The sequence below is a fragment of the Mycteria americana genome, chromosome 4 (assembly GCF_035582795.1).
Source record: "Mycteria americana isolate JAX WOST 10 ecotype Jacksonville Zoo and Gardens chromosome 4, USCA_MyAme_1.0, whole genome shotgun sequence".
NCBI lineage: Eukaryota > Metazoa > Chordata > Aves > Ciconiiformes > Ciconiidae > Mycteria > Mycteria americana.
Window position 1 is genome coordinate 27,644,155 of NC_134368.1, and position 12,536 is coordinate 27,656,690.

Here is a 12,536-nt window from a genome sequence, read left to right on the forward strand (position 1 = left end):
TTCTGAAGATGAGAAACCCCGTGGCTTGCTAGGTACTGGGAAGTACATCCTCAGCCTGTAAGGTCGCATGAGAAGAAAGGGAAAGCCACAACACCAGAGGCTGCTGAGGAGCATGCCACCAGATAACCCCTCCACATAGATGGCCCCAGCTGGTGCCACAAAGCAGCTGCTGCTATGGGCCTCCCTCCCACTCCAAGACCCACACAGAACCATTTCAACACATCGCAGGAGACTGCACTCCTGCTGCACAGAATACTGAAATCCAACACAGGTGTCTGCATTAACAGATAGTATCACTGACACCACAGAGGAACAGCACTACTATGAAACACCTCTGTTGCGTACAGCCTTTTCTCACATGAGGCGGCAGAACAAGTTGTAGTGGTTTGTTGCACAAATACAGCTAATCTGCACAAATGGATAAACCAAGAACTGCTCTTGCTGGAGTACTAGAAGAGCTGGAGCATCTTTATTAACAAACACCATGATAAACAACGTAAATACTGCATAGAAATACAGGTACCTCTGGTCTCTGTGCTGGGAGAAATCTGAGACTTCAGTGTTTGAGACGTGGGACAAGAAAAGTGCAGAAAGAGCCCCCCCACCCCAGAGGATCCCTGGACACAGAGCAGGTTACTTACTCTCCCCAGCTCGTTGGTGGAAAGCCAGTACCAGAGCACCAAGTCCTGGAGTCCTGGGCACCAGCACCCCCTCAGGTCACTGCAGAAATCAGGCAAGCTGCAAAACAAAAACAAGTCACATATTAGAGTTTTCGTTTATGTAGAGTCAAGGAGGGATTCATGAAAACTACTGAGCTCACAAAGGTGCAGGTTGCCAGAAGAAACCCACACGGCCACCCTCTGCGGCAGCAGGAGCCTGGCAATCAGACGAGCACAAGCGAGTGAGTAACCCAAACAGCCACCTTCAGTTTAAATCCTTAAAAACCATCTGCATTCAATAACATGCACGCAGGAGAAGTAAAAGCACAACAGAGGATCCATATATTACAGCGCAGGGATCTTCCCAAACCGGGCAGGTGTCACAAGCTGCTGTCGGCCTATGACAGCTTGCACATGTAAGAGACACGCTGCAAAGCATGCTTTAAATTCTCTCTCTCTCTCTCTCTGCACTGCATTACAGACCTGCGGTTTTCCCCATGCACGAACACAGAGTATCACGAAGAAAATTAATTTAGATGATAGAGATGAGCCCCAAGCTAGAAAAAAGCAGCAAGAAGTCCTCACTAAACAGGATATTCATAACCTAATTTAGAAAATAAAGTGAAAAATCATCTTTTCAATTATGCTTGTGTTCAGCAGACACCAAGTATATAATTTATTTTTGCAAAGTCTGTATGCTGTAATGCAGTCATTCCCTAACCGTTCTGGCCCCTGGTAAATGATTACATTAATGCTTTGGGGTTTGGTACTGAAAAATATATTGGGATTGTTGCCACATAGTAACAGAAGCGAGGTTATCTCCCCATCAAAAGATAGTCCAGCAGCAGCAGCAGATCTGTCAGTCAAACTATGTTCTAGAATTTAAGGTATTATTCAACTTTATATTTGTTCTTCCATCTGGAGAAAATAAATATGCAAGACCGAAGATGCAAATCTCATCTGCTATAGAGCTTAAAATTTTTTTTTTCTTTGTTAAAGCAAAAGCCAAGCTAAATAAAGCCAAATTATATTCCATTTTAAAGAGAGATTTATTTTTTCCTGTCCTTGTTCTAACAGAAATCTAAGAACTATAAATCCTAGAAAGTACTGAGAGAGAACAGATCATTTTGGAGAGCTGAAAATGTTCTCGTTAAAAATCATATTTGTCATTTGGAAACTTGAAAATAGACCTTTTTAGAAGCCAGATGAAAAATAATTTTAAAATCCAAAGCTTTCTGAAGAAATCAAGAAAATATACTCATTTTCATTTCAATAATGAAATTGCATTTTTAAAAAAAACTCTTCAAGGGGGCAGGAAGAAAACAGAACAATGCTCATTAATATTCTAACCCAATTTAGCAGGCACATTTGTGGACTTTTGTATCAGACGATCAGATTTCAGTATTCGAGAGAGAAAAAAAAAAGAAGGAGAGAAAGAAAACACACGTTGTGTTAACACCTGCATACCAGTAAAGCCAAGAAACTAGCGATTTCCTTCTGTTTGTGATTCACGGGTTTTATACAAACAAAACTTTCTGTGTTAAGTACTGAGACCCCAAACTTCTCCACACACTGGGCATACATGCTAGCTTTTTTCCAAATAATTTTAAGGGATTTCTTCCCATGATAAACAAACAGATGCATCCATCTGTGCTGGCATGGCCATTTTTACAATTAACCCTCTTCATTCTATATATGAAACCTAATTTGCTCTAAACCAAGCCTAGTGTAACTGCAACAGAAAACAGTAGTTAATTCAATAAAAAAATAGGCAACAGCTCAAAAAGCATTTTACGCCTGAAACAAGACAATTTTTCAATCCAAACTAAGATGGGGTCAGCTGCCAGTTCTGAGATCAGAGGAAAGCCTGAAATACAAAATACAGGTCTTGAAGGTAGGAATGACCAAGCTCTCCAACAAAATAGCAGATAGGAAATTGCAAAACAAAGTTTCAACAAGAGACATCTGACCTCAGATCCAAAGGGATATTTACACTGATGACATAAATTCCTGAAATTGTGCTATCGCACACCCAACATTTTCTATTTCCCAGCTGAGAATCTGCCCCCCACCCTGAGTGTCCTTCCCTTTCTCTGCATCCTACTGAACATGTCCACCTCTCCACCCACATTTTTAACCACATTGCCTGCCTTGAAAACTGGCAGACTTGAAAACGACCCAGGGATGAAAAGAGGAGGTTTTTTTTTTCTTCCTGTTTATAAATCTTAATATTTCAAAGAAAAGCTCAGCCAGCCAACAGTGCAGCAAGCTCAGTCTCCCAGACCTATGCAAGCTAGAATAATTCATTTAGGACTTTATTAAAAGCAGTAAATTGGAAGGCAGATAGCATACAGCCACTGATACTCTTCTTAGAACATGAATTAGCAAATGTTTAACGCCCACAGATGACAAAGTAGGAACATACTGTTACAATTACTGAAATAAACAACTGGCTGTTTGAAGTAATACTAGGTGCAAGTTTAAAAAATTGAATAGTGCCTATTTCCTTCTTTTGCAAAGATGGGGTGATAGCTACATATACTTAAAGTGGGATTAGATATTCCTGGGTACTTAGATTTCCACAGGACACAGACCTGCAATCCAGCCCTCAGGTAGCCTCAGAAACAAGTGATCTCACAGGTGCCAGCATGCAACCTGATCTTGGGCACATCACAGAATTTCAGTTAGAAATAATAAAACCAAACAGAAAACACCAGCCAGCAAGGAAAAATTTGGGAGTTGTCGCCCCTGTTGAGATGCTAGAACAAAACTTACTTTTGTAGATCTCCCAAAACAGACAGACATTTACCCGATAGAGACTCCGCAAAGATTTGTAATATCTAAACTCAGACCAAAGCTACTTTCTTGAGGTTTAGCAGGAATTTACTGAGCTAGGAATCGCTGCAGCTTTTTTCCTCCTGCTCCACTGCAGCCTGTGCTTGTGCCTGGTGGCTTCCTGCCAAGACCTAAGAAGGTTAGCAGGTTTGATTGCTCTCCTTTCCAACCTCCTTGCTCCTGGTAAGGAACTTTAAAGTTTAGGTTAAATATAAAAGAGGCAGGTTTCCAATCACCAAATTTCAACTGGAGTCATTCAGTACCAAAATGGGTTTTATACTTCAGTAACTCTTTTTTCCTGAAGCACACACTATATAAATGGTATGTTCCTCAGCAATGGCATTGCATTTTTGTTCTTGCCTTTAAATTAGAAAAAAAGCCTGCACCAGCAAGGTTCTCCGATGCTTCTGTTGACTTAAACTGAGCTACTCTGATTTAAATTCTCTTACTCTTAAAATTGACACCAAAAAATGAAAATTCATCAACTCTTTCCCCTTCCCTGCTGGGCAACTGCTTCTCGGATGGCCCCGGCAGAGAGTAGCCAACCTGGGCTTGGCGGTGGCACATCTCTCCAAGGAGAGCAACAGATAGTCTTCCACTTCTTCACCTTGAAAGCTTGTTTTGTAGGAAAATAAACCCACCTATTTGCATTAGGGAATACAAATTTTAAGGATTACATCACTCTGGAGCACCCTTCCTGTATCCTTTATAGTAATTGGCTATATATTGCTAACAGCCTGCAAACCTGCCTGTGTTGGGCAGAGAGGAAGGGTGTAAAATCAGTAACATGCAAGTTGGCAGGGATCCAGTTGCTCTGGGAAAAATAACTATAGATTTCCCAATTCTTGTGCTTTTAGAATGGAAGCACAGTTATGTACTTATGCATGAGGCTGAGGATATTACATGTGTACAGTGCTCATCATATAGAGATGAGTGAACTGGTATCAGTATGAAACTGGTATCATACTGCAGTTTTCTCTAGCCACACACAGACATGCAGGCACGCTGCATTTACATTATCAGACTGAGGACTCTGCCTTAAATTGCCTTTTAAACCAGAATCACAGGATCCCACCTACCCCTCCATTAAAATTTCCACCTCTTCCTCCGATTTAAAAATAGAAGAAAGAAGTCATCCAGCATAACATCAATAATTAATAAGTACAGCATGGTCATCTATTTTAGGGACAAATTTTTCTCTTTCCTTCTAGAAAGCACATTACCAGTTTCTAACTCCAGTCCATCAGACAGCCTCCAGGTGAGCCTCATGCAACCGCCCCAAGAACCCAGGCTGCTGGGGTTTATTTCCGAAAGGAGGAGAGAAGGAAGAGCTGAGTTCTGTTCTGAGGTTTCTAGAGGCCTTAGTCTAGAAATAGTTTAAAAGAAAAAACAAAAGCAAACTAACAAATTATGTTTTTCTTACCAAAAAAAAAAAGAAACCTGCCAGGTGTATTAACAAGTTGCACTTCAATCTGACAGACATGGAGGACTCTTGTAACATTAATGACAGGTAAAAGACTCATTAAAGACGGGGTGGAAGAGAAGGCTACTGCCACCGCCTCAAGAATTCCCTGATGTTTTTAGCATCTACCTTTCTTTGTCTGCATCTTACTGTCTTTGACAGTAGTTTTTGCCAAATCCACAGAAGGAAGCATCTTACACATTAATTCACTTACTGCCCTAGAGGGCCAAAAGGAAAAGAGCACCACTTAGATGGTGTTTTACCTTCCCAAATTTTTGAAGCACAATTTTTTGAAGGTCAGGAAGAAGCATTTCTTTCACAATTAGTGGCTAAAACACTGAAATGCACATGGCACTGTTTTATTTATGAACTCTGAGAAATCCACAAAACTGAAGAGATTTAGTTATCCATTATTTGCAGGAGGGGTTCCACTCTTCCCCTTCCAGGTTAAAAAGCATATTCTGGACACCTTCCTGGAAAGGGCAGAAGATGGGTCGAGTCCTCCTGGGCCAAGAAGGAACATGGGCATGGGTCTTCTGCCTCCCCCACAATGTGCGCTGACCACAGGGTCACTATGGCAGAGACTGTGAGGAGGGAAAGTCTTGATATTTATGAATGATATCCAAGTCTGTCCCCTTCATTTTAGTGATTCTTCTTATTAAAAATGTCCCAAGTGGATATTGGGAGATGTTTTTTGTTTATCCTTTTAAAGGTTTGCGGGGGGGGGGGGGGGGGGGGGGGGGGGGCTAAGAAACTTTCCTTTCATGCCAGTCTGGACCAAATCTGTATTTTCATTTTAGTAAATCCTCCCCACCACCACCCTCAAACCATTTACACAGACCTCCACGTTGCCAGTGACTGCTACCAAACACCAGGGTGTCACTTTGGTCCTCTGGCTGCATAACTTAGTGCTTTTCCCAAGTCTTGCTGCTTGCTGAGCTGTGCTGCACAGCCACCAAAGCAGAAGAAAGCAAAGCACCGGCTTGACACTGAAGCAGAATTCATCTTCAGCCTTGGAGAGGCTGACATCTCCCACTGCACAGCACTGGCTCCAGCTCACCTGGTCCTGTCAGATTGTGCACCCCAAAAAACCCACTTCCGTTCATGTTCTGCTTCTATAGTTAGCCATAAAACATAATATCCTACCAGTAAAAACCAGGTATGGAAATACCCTACCCTTATGGCCTGAGGGAGTTGGTATTTCCACAGGTGAGTAATTCAGCTTCCTAAGGATGAACCAGCCAGCCAGGGCAAGGAGCTGTTCCAGAAAGACAGATGCTGTTCTGGTGCTAGGTCTCAGCACACATACATCCAACGTGCAAAAGCCAGGGGAAAAGGAGAAGAGCACAGAAACATCCTGAACACAGTTCCCACACCGCGGGGCAGGTGGTTTGCAGTGCGCTGCGCATCTCCCCAGCAGCACCACTAAGCCTTGTGTCTGCCCTTTCCATCCCTAAGCCCACCCCTTCTCTCCAGCTTTCAGCATCACTGCTATCATGACTTGGAACAAAAAGCAGACAAGTAGCTGCTATTACAAAACTGTCTGAGCAAACATCTGGGCTGAGGCTGACAGTTTCTGGGTTATTATGCCAAAAGCACAGCACGATCAACGTAGGGGTACGTATCGCTCAACAGCAACTCTCCAAGCACAGCCCGAGTACCACTGCAGCATGTTTTCCCCCCAGTGGATGGCAATCAAGCCGTATTTTCTGTTTGCTCATCCCTCCTGACCCAAGCTTTTGAGCTCACAAAAGCCCAACACACAATTTGCTGTTAGCACTTCAGCAACAGAACAAGTGTGCTTTGAAAACGCTCAAGGAGCTGCATTAAAAAGAATTAAAAAAAAATTAAAAGTGGAAAGAAAGAAACTTGAATCTATATTTGAAAAAAAAAACAGCCTGGAATTTCTCTCAAAAAATCTTATTCTTAGCACAATGGAGTGCAACTTAGCTAGCTGAACAATTTTCCAAATACATGTTAAGACTAAAGCTTACTTTCACACAGGCGTAAAATTTTAAGGAAGGAATTGAAAGCCTGGGAATTCATGCTGACACATGTAACAGAGACCAACCATGAGGGTTAGAAGCAACTAAAGATGCTCATCCACAAGCTGTCTGAGAGAAAAACATCTCCAAATGATTCGACTTCTTAGCAGACATACCATACTTGAGACCAGGTTTTATCTGTCACTTAGAGAAAGACCTGTGGGTGATGAGTATTCAGGTCACACACACCTTTTCTGCAGCAACCCACAGCACAACTATTCATGTGATAAACACCCACTTCACAGCAGAAGCCAGTGGGAATGAATAATGCAGGAGATCCAGTCACTCTACCACATATCATACCCATGGGATATGGAGGCAGCATTTTAGCTTAAGTCATCCTTCCCCCTCCAGGGTGCAAGCATGCTCTTTAGTTATTCTCTCTCCACCTCCTGTTCTGCACATACATTAACAGGTCAAACCCAGCAAAACAGGATGAATCGCCGCAGAAGAAATAAGGACACAAACAGAAATGCAATACACCCTCTCACAAGATGATGTTCAGATATTACATCACCTGCTCAACTCATGAGCGCCACAAACCAGAGACACAGTTTTCCCAACAAGGTAGTCCTTTGTTCACATTTCCCAAGAGATCTACTTCCCCACCATTAAGACAATAATTTCACAAAGCATTAGCTAAAACCAGGATGAATTAAAATGAAGCCACACTGAGCCTTAGCTTGTAACCTTGCCTAAATGAAGGCAAGTTATTAAAAGTGCACCGCAAAACTGAAGTGAAATCGGAATTTGCAAGTCAGGTCCTTTTTAGAATCACAGAATCATTTAAGTTGGAAAAGAGCTTTAAGATCATCATGGTAGACAATGTCCACAGCCTTTCCCTCATCCACTAAGCAGGTCACCTTGTCATAGAAGGAGATCAGGTTGGTCAAGCAGGACCTGCCTTTCATGAACCCATGCTGACTGGGCCTCATCACCTGGTTGGCTTGTACGTGCCATGTGATGGCACTCAAGATGATCTGCTCCATAACCTTCCCTGGCACCGAGGTCAGACTGACAGGCCTGTTGTTCCCCAGATCCTCCTTCTGGCCCTTCTTGTAGATGGGCATCACATTTGCTAACCTCCAGTCAACTGGGACCTCCCCGGTTAGCCAGGACTGCTGGTAAAGGATTGAAAGTGGCTGAGTGAGCACTTCCACCAGCTCCCTCAGTACCCTCGGGTGGATCCCATCTGGCCCCATAGACTTGTGTGTGTCTAAGTGCTGTAGCAGGTCGCTAACCATTTCCCCTTGGATTATGGGGGCTTTGTTCTGCTCCCTGTCCCTGTCTTCCAGCTCAGGGGGCTGGGTACCTGGAGAACAACTGGTCTTACTGTTAAAGACTGAGGCAAAGAAGGCATTAAGTACCTCAGCCTCTTCCTCATCCTTTGTCACTATGTTTCCCCCTGCATCCAATAAAGGAGGGAGATTCTCCTTGGCTCTCTGGTTGTTGCTAATATATTTATAGAAAGGTTTTTAATAGTCTTTTATGGCAGTAGCCAGATTAATTTCTAGTTGGGCTTTGGTCCTTCTAATTTTCTCCCTGCATAACCTCACAACATCTTTGTAGTCCTCCTGAGCTGCCTGCCCCTTCTTCCAAACGTCATAAAAAGGCATTATCATCTGTGCTATAAGTACAAACTCTCCCAGTAACTGACTTCAGTTATTCATTCCTATTCTGGAGTACTGTTATCACTGTATAATTCTCCCCAACCTCTCTTGATATTCTCCAGTACTTTCTGGCTTATGCTGCACGCAACAGGGTGCTCCATCTTAGAGCATCCTTGACGCCCACCATGCCAGGGCAAGGCACAGGGCTTACGGCATCACAGGACAAGGCACTTGGCAATGCCAGCTTGGCTTTTCTGGCACTCTCTGCCTTTCAGCATCCTGCTTAGCCAACCACCCTGCCAGCATTGCTGGCCTTCACGCATCTTTCGCATTAGCCTAGGCATCCACTCACAGTGCAGATTTATTATGCCATTAGAAAGGTGTCTTTGTCTCACATCTGTGTTGTTTCATACTATTTCTTTTACATTATTTTCATATATATAAGAAAATCTATATAGGAAAATTTGTCCAGCAGGAGACCAAATTGCATTCATTAAAGCTCAGGCAGACTCTCAGACTGCACACTTAAATGAGTGCACTAAAAAAAAAAAAAAAAAGGCAGAATAAAAGGCTCAAGTCTCTCTCCAGTTTTAGCCATAACCAATTTTAATGATGCTGTTACAAGACCTGGTAATTTTGGCTTCAAAGCCAGCTAAAAGACAATGAAGAACCTTTAACTTAGGCAACATGTACTAACAGAAATCATACTGATTCTGCACACCAGGACAACATACTCAAAACTTTTTGCACAATAGGTGCTTAGCTGTAAAAAGGGACCATCCCCTCTACCTTACCAGCCTCTGTCATTATGGTTCGGGGGAGGGAGGGGAATAAAGTTTAAAAACTATTTTTACCTTTATTTTTTTCCCCACACTAAAATATCTTATGCAAGCGTATGAAAGGTTTGGAATATATCATTACATACGTGCTTAGTAGAATTAAGGCAGAACTACTGTTAGAAGTAACTATCAGACCTGTCCCATGTCCATTACCTCAAATACAACAACTGTTGAGGTTTTGGGTTGTTTTTTTGGTTTGTGTTTTGTTTGTTTGTTTGGGATTTTTTTTGGTTGTGGTTTTTTTGTGTTTTTTTTTTTTTTTAAAAAAAAAAAACAAAACAGGGTCAGTGAGTACTTGGAACATTTCTTGCTCAGAATAGCCGGTGGTTACTAGAAAAAAAATCCTTATTTAGCTTATTCCTTTATTAATCATCTTTGCTGGTTAGCTGACTCACCATCTAGGGTTGATCTCTTCAGGAAGTAAAGCAGATGAAAAATATGGCAGCTGTGGTCTCACAATTCTCACTGAGAAAAAGACATTTAGATCAATTTTTTTACTTAAGACTGCAGTTCTAGTGCTATGCAGTATTTTCTCAATTCTCTACCTCTGATAGGGAGATCTATTAATGGTGCAATAACCTGATGAAAAGTATGAGATTAGTTTTCTGATCATGTTCAAAAAACAAGCACGCGTCTTCCTACTGTGTCATAAAATATGCTATGAGGCTAAAACCTCTTACCTAATCCATATACTTTAGGATCTTTTTCTTTTTTTTTTTTTTTTTTTTTTTTTTAAACCAACCTGAGGCCACTGGTAGAAGGGATCCTGCAGTTTCTCCTGAGAAACTGATGATTAACTATTCTAGCAACAACAGGAAAAAATATGCTTTCCACAGAAGAGAAATTAGAACATAGAAGATACAACATAATCAGCTACAGAAAGGTCACGAGAAGCACTACCTAAAGAGCAAACTCCAAGGATGGCTGTCAGATGACAAGAAATTTAGTACTTATATGCCAGAGATGTGATTCCTCTATCACACATTTGCTTCCTGCATGGACCAAGGACTTCCCATTGCTCTTAGTATGACCTCTCACTTCAGAACAGCATTGACTACATCTTTGCCTTAAGTTATACAAAGCTTTCCTTAACCATCCTATAGGCTTCAAAAGTTTATTCCCCTAAATTTAGCCATACTCTATCCTGCAACACAGAAGTATATTCTTAATTAATTTGAAAAACCCTTTCCAACAATTGCAGACAAAACATCATGTCCAAAGAACTATACGCTGTAGGACTGCACTCAGCATTTCTACTTTGAAAAAAAAAAAAAAAAAAAAAGGCATTTCTCAGTAATGACTTCTGCTCATGTATGATTACACAGCCAAGAAATACAATACATGCTCACAAGTCTGCTGTGGCAATTATTCATAAGATAAAAAAAATTCCAATATTTTTATTTATTTAATTTATTTAAAAATATAAATGAAATTTATTAAGAATTTCTTTCAAGAGACAAGCACTTAGAAAGTGTTTTATTTAACAAAATAACAATAAGGTTGCAGATTAATTAATAACTATATTGCCAAAAATATGCTCATTTAGGTTCTTTCCAAGTTCTCCATTCCTAAGGTTTTAAGACCTAGATTTTTATTAGCAAGTGCTGTGTTTGTTTGTTTGGTTTTTTTTTTAATAAGCTCATACACATACACAGGAGAGGCAGCTATGTCTGTATTACATCAAAAAGTTTCTAAATTAATTTCCTCTTAAACTGGAAAGAAATTTTCCTACAGGATGTCACACATACTTAATTACACTGCCAAATGGTTATATTTACACTTCATGTCAATACCAAAAACTCAAACTACAGAAATTAATATGTTGCTGCAATACTGCTGAGTCCTCACAGTGAAACACCCTGTACATTGCTACAACCACTTTCATTAAAACACAGGAAATACCACCTCAGGACAGACCTGATAGCAGCTATTACCAGATGCTCCAAAAGGAAGCAACAAAATTCACCCTAATAACATTCCCTCACCCTAGCTCACTTATATCCTCATCGTCTCTAGCTATGAATTAAAACCTCCTGCCATCCCCTTGTTTTAACTAAGTCCTCAATGCCAGAGAATTACATTGAAATTTTTCCCCCAGTACACTGAATTTTTTCCAATTCATGCGGAACCATCTACGCCAGTAGGAAACCGAGGGGCATCATATATAACCATAGCAAGAGGGATCTCATCTCTCAATGCCATGCTCCCAAATTGAATTTAACACAGAATAACTCTTCCCCCGCCCCCCCCCCCCCCCAATAAAAGATTGCCCTGGATAAGTACTGCAGTGCTTTGTCCTAGCACCCCTGAATTCCCAACACACCCACTCATGCTGTACCAAGAATGCCAGCTATGTTTAGCATTTTGCTTGGAGGTACTGCAGGAATCTAGGGTCAGCAGTAGCCACAGGCGGTCAAATTTACTCAAAACAGTTAAGTTAATCAATACAGAAAAAAAATGTAACCTCTTCAACAGAGACAGTGGGGCTTGATAGCTTCTTAGATGAGTACTGATAATGACTAGAAGCACGAGAGTGATGCTGGCTTGGAGAGGAAAGTTCTGGAGCTGTCTGTGTATTGATCCTCTCCAGCTAAACTGTGACAAAAGATGTAAAGTATTATGAAATTAAAAATTAAAAAGAAGGTGCTCTACAACAAGAAGCGAAGCGTGTAATAGATAGAACAAATTGAACTGAAGTACTGATGGAGAGGTCTCAAGGAAGCCTCCAGTAAATCAATGGCAATTTAGCCACTAATTTCACTGAACCTAGACTGAGGTCTGTACCGCAACTGAAAAATAAAATTCAAAACTCTTTTGGAGCTTACAAATATTTTTCCTCACACATGCCACCTCGAAGAGGTCTCGGAACCTGTTAGAGTAGAAGTGCAGAGTTACACCTCTAGGAACAAAGTCACCAACCAGTCAGTCACACCAAGGTTGAACACAGATGGCTGAAGTGGGACCACCTGGAAGCCAAAACATTAAAACTCTCTACCGGGCCCTTCAAAACCTAAACGGTGCCAGAAGTTGCTAGAAAGCAGTATGAGAAGTGAACACCTACAACCTCAGCTGAAGTCCACAGGAGC

General features: G+C 41.4%; 1 protein-coding gene across 14 annotated transcripts in view; it reads right to left on the reverse strand.

Annotated features, from left to right (window-relative positions):
• Positions 1–12,536, reverse strand: part of APBB2 (amyloid beta precursor protein binding family B member 2) — a 200,741-nt gene that overhangs the window by 136,425 nt on the left and 51,780 nt on the right. For 12 of the 14 annotated variants that reach the window (XM_075499974.1, XM_075499981.1, XM_075499984.1 and 9 more), the window contains exons 2-3: positions 11,915–12,045; positions 642–738 (exon numbers count right to left, since the gene is read on the reverse strand). The gene's annotated coding sequence lies outside the window, so the exon portion shown is untranslated. The remainder of the gene's footprint in view (positions 1–641; positions 739–11,914; positions 12,046–12,536) is intronic. The other 2 variants (XM_075499973.1, XM_075499972.1) reach the window with 1 other exon arrangement.